Here is a 5,048-nt window from a genome sequence, read left to right as displayed (position 1 = left end):
AATACATCCAGTCCCTCCAGAAGTTCCCTAATTAGTTCCTTACTAACCCTTGGCCTAGGTGCACCTCCCCTGGGATCTAAGGGGGGTCCAGAGGTGGGGTGGCTGTTCTGGTCCCTGCTCAGGAAAATGGAGGCAAAGAAATCTTTAAATATGTTAGCTTTGTCATCTAGTGTGATGACCAAATTTCCTATCTTGTCCTGCAGGGGCCACACATTACCCAGAACCTTCTTTTTGCCCCCTATATTTTTGAAAAATGGACTTCTTGTTGTCCTTGATCTGAGAAGCTAGTCCCAGTTCCATCTCCGCCTTGGCCTCCCTGACTGCCCCCCTGCATTCCCGAGCAACCGCAGTATAATCCTCCCTGGTGATGACCCCTCCCTTCCATTGGGTGTGCGCCTCCCTTCTAGCTAGGAGACATTCCCAGATGCTTTTGGTGAGTCATGGGGGCTTTTGTGCCCTCCTGTCCCCTTTGATCCGTGTTGGGATTACCTTCCTTTGTGCTTGGAGGATCGTCTCCTTAAGGAGCTTGGCAATATCTATCTAATTGAAATTTCTGATGATAGTTCCCTCACAGGATCATCTAACAATACAACACACATTGATGCAGAAGCTCTTGCAAATGGCCTTTCCAAGTTCAAATTTGTGATTTCACTCATTTTGTGGTATAACATCCTTTTTGAGATCAACCTTTCTAATAAGCAATTTTGGGCTAAGAATTTTGACATACATTAATGAAAAGTGTGAAAGAATCAATAAAAATAAATTGTTTTTATTGTTTTATTGTTCATTTTGAATATCAAATAAGTACATGTAAAAGTTCATTCTAGACTTTTAATTTTCCTCTATATTGGAAGTGGCAGTTGCCAGTTACCCATAGACCATCCCTGTTGTGACCTCTGGCAGCAAGATGAAGTCTTCATCACCATCTGCAGCAGTTTGCCTGGAGAACACATAGGGAGCCCTATCAACAAAGGAGAAGGAGAACATTCTGTCAGCAGAAGAGGCTAGGCCAGGCCAGGCTGTCCCATGTTTGGGAGGATAAAGACTACTGCCACCAAAAGGAAGTAATGGATAGAGGTGGTTGGAGACTACCTTCTGCAGGGGTTAAAGGCATCCATCTGTTGGCCTGACCTGTTGTCTCAGGAGGTCTGCTGCTTGCCCAGAGCCCAGATTCATGGAAGTATTACCAAGACTCATCTGGCCCTCTGACTACTACCCCATGCTGCTTATCCATGTGGGCACTGATGATAACAGCCAGGGGGGATGCTGAGCAGTTCAAAAGTGACTACAGGGTTCTGAATGTGGGGGTGAAATAGACAGGGGCTCAGATGGTGTGCCCCTCAATATTTCTGGTCGAGGGGAAGGGCCTAGGCAAGAGCAGATGTATCCTGCAGATTAAGGCAGGGCTGTGCTGATGGTGCTACCACTGGAGCTTTGGCTTCTTTGACCATGAGATATTGTTCCAAGAAGAAGGATTGCTAGGAAGAGATGGAATCCACCTGACAAAAAGAGAGAAGAGCATTGTCACAGACAAACTCGTAAACCTACTGAGGAGGACTTTAAATTTGGATTGCTGGGGGATGACGACCAAAGCCCTAAGGGACATAAGGAAGCAGGTGACCTGGAGGAAGCACAAGCAGGAGGGGGCAGTAGGGGAGGTTTTCACATTCTTCTCCAGTGTGACACTAGAAATAGGCCTGTTGAGAGTCTTTTGGTTAGGGTGAAAGGGGAGAGCAACAAGGATGATATCATGGTGGGTGTCTGCAACAGACCACCAGACCAGGAGGAGGAGGTGGATGAGGATTTCTTTAAACAGCCAGAGGATGTTTTCAGATCACAGTCCCTGGTTGTCATGGGAGACTTGACACCCTGACACCTGTTGGAAGAGCAATACAGCAGTGTGCAGGCAATTCAGGAAGTTTTGAAGAGCATTGGGGATAAGTTCCTGATGCAAATGTTGGAGAGGCCAACTAGGGGCTGTACTCTTCCTGAACTGCTGCTCACAAACAGGGAAAAATTGGTAGGGAATGTACAAGTGAATCACAACTTGAGCAGGAGCAACAATGAGATGACTGAGTGTAGGATCCTGAGGCAAGGAAAGAAGGAGATCTGCAGACCTTGGACTTCTGAAAAGCAGACTTTGACTCACTCAGGGAACTGAAGGGCAGGATCCCCTGGGAAACCAGTGGGGGAGGGGTGGGGGGGAGAAGTCCAGATGAGCTGGCTATACATTAAACAAACCTTACTGAGAGTGTGGGAACAAACTATCCCAACGTGCAGGAAGACTAGCAAGCACGGTAGAAGACCAGTTTGACTTAGGAAGGAACTCTTCAGTGAGCTGAAACATAAAAAGGAAGTTTACGAGAAGTGGAAACTTGGACAAACAACTAGGGATGAGTATAAGAGTATTGCTCTTGAATGAAGGGATGAAATCAGGAAAGCCAAAGTGCAATTGGAGTTGCAGCTAGCAAGGGATATGAAGGATAGTAAGAATGTTTTCTACAAGTATGTCAGCAACAAGATGAAGGTCGTGGAAAGTGTGGGTCCTTTACTGAAAGGGGAAAGCAACTTAGTGACAGAGGGTGCAGAAAAGGCTGAAGCACTCAATGCCTTTTTTTTACCTCAGCCTTCACAGGCAAGGTCACCTACCAGACTATTGCACCTGACAGTGCAGTTTGGGGTAGAGGTGAGCAGCTGACAGTGATGAAACAATAGGTTAGGGGTTATTCATAAAAGCTGGACATGTACAAGTCCACAAGGCTGGATGCTATGCACCCTAGAGTGCTGAGGGAATTGGCCAATGGGATTATAGAGCCACTGGCCACTATCTTTAAAAACTCATGTTGATTGGGAGAGGTCCTGGACTATTGGAAGAGGTCAAATATAGTGCCCATCTTTAAGAAAAGGAAGAAGGTGGATCCAGGGAACTACAGACTGGTCAGCCTTACCTCAGTCCCTGGAAAAATCATGGAGCAGGTCCTCAAGGAATCCATTTCTAAGGTGAAGAAGGTGATTAGGAACAGTCAGCATGGATTCACCAAAGGCAAGACCAACCTGATTGCCTTCTGTGACGAGATAACTGGCTTGGTGGATACAGGGAGAGCAGTGGATGTGATATACTTTGACTTTAGCAACGCTTTTGATATTGTCTCCCACAACATTCTCACAAGCAAGCTAAAGATGTAGAGGTTGGATGAATGGACTATAAGGTGGATAGAAAACTGCCTAACTAGTTGGCAGTCAGTATCAAGTGGAGCTAGGGCTCAGAGTGACCTAGACAAATTGGAAGATTGGAATGAAAGAAATCTCATGAGGTTCAATAAGGACAAGTGGAAAGTCCTGCACGTAGGATGCAACAGTCCCAGGTAGTGCTACAGGCAGGGGACTGAGTGGCTAAGCAGCAGCTTTCCAGAAAAGGACTTGGCGGTTACACTGCACAATAAGCTGAATATGAGCCAACAGTGTGCCCTTGTTGCAAAGAAGGCTAACAGCGTACTGCATGAGTAGGGGTGTTGACAGCAGATTAATGGAAGTGACTCTTCCCCTCTCTTTGACACTGGTGAGGCCACTTCTGGAGTATTGTGTCCAGATTTGGAACTCCACTACAGAAAGGATGTGGACAAATGGATTCTGTCCAGCAGAGGGCAATGAAAATGGCCGGGGGGCTAGGGAACATGATTTATGAGAAGAGGTTGAGGGAACTGGGCTTATTTAATCTTCAGAAGAGAAGACTAAGGGGAGGGGTAATGGTCTCAAGTTGCAGCAGGGGAAGTTAAGTTTAGGTTAGCTATTAGGAAAAACTCTCTCCCAAGGAGGGTAATAAAACACTTGAATGGGCTACCCAGAGAAGTTGTGGAATCTCCATCCTTGGAGGTTTTTAAGACGTGACTAGACGAAGCCATGGAAAGTATGATCTAGTTGGGGATGGTCCTGCTTTGAGCTGGGGGTTGGAGCAAATGACTTCCTGAGGTCTCTTCCAAACTTAATTTTCTATGCAATTTTTTGCATTGCCAATAGTACTCAAAATGAAAACTGTAGTTCTTCCTTTTGTATACTGTGTTTTCTTTGGCTTCTAATACCCAGTAAGGCATATTAATATCCTGTAAGACATATTCCTTATTAAACCAGTAAAGAAAAGTTTTAAAAAAGATTTTAGAATGGAATTGCCAATTTTATTTTACCAACCACAAGTAAAGGTCAGGAATCGGTGCATAAATAGGTTTAATTTAAAAAAAAATGTTAGGATCCTTAAAATTAGATGGCTCTTTTAAATTATCTAGCAATTTCAGTAGACAGTTTATTACAGATACCAGTCAGTGGTTGCATAAAGACATCAGGTATCTGAGACACATCAGAAAAAAATACTTGGTTAATGCTAAAAATGGTCTGAAACCATAGTTATACCTTATTTCTTCAAGTTGGCTATTAAGAGTCTCTGTACTTGATAAGGATGGTGGCAGAAGTCTAGTGGGAAGAAGTGAAATTAAGAGTGGCATTATATTCTTTTCTAACTACCTACATGAACAGATTTCATCATCCACATGGTCATCCAAGTGCTTAAAATACTATTTATGCAGAGTTTGACACTTTACTCCTGTGTGTGTATCCCTACACATCTGAATGGCTACATACATGTACTGACCTGTGTGTAAATGACATTTGGTGCTTAGGAAACTATGTAGATGACCATATGTGGTCATCTAAGGCAAGTACAGACAGTCAAAAAGCCTGAGGCAGAATCGTTTCGACCTTTGTGGGTTTCTCTAAGCCACAAACAGTGGATCATGAGCAAACGTAACATGTGTTTGCCCTTGTCGGAGTAAATGGGGAGAAGTGGGCAAATGACTTCACTGGCCAGGCCAGAATGTGGCAGAGTATTCCTGCACACCACCCAACCTGGCAGCAGAACCCAGCCAAACAAGGCCATCCCTGATTGGCTGTCAGGCACATGACCCGAACCTCCTGCTGTCACTGTACATGCTCCCCTGCCTGGACCCCTAGGCTTCCAGTAGCGGTAGCCATGGTGGCCCCAGGGGGAGTGGGTAGGG

The sequence above is a fragment of the Gavialis gangeticus genome, unplaced genomic scaffold, assembly GCF_001723915.1.
Source record: "Gavialis gangeticus isolate Ggan-Ray unplaced genomic scaffold, GavGan_comp1, whole genome shotgun sequence".
Taxonomy (NCBI): domain Eukaryota; kingdom Metazoa; phylum Chordata; order Crocodylia; family Gavialidae; genus Gavialis; species Gavialis gangeticus.
The sequence above is the reverse complement of the archived record's forward strand: the minus strand, read 5'-3'. Positions refer to the sequence as shown.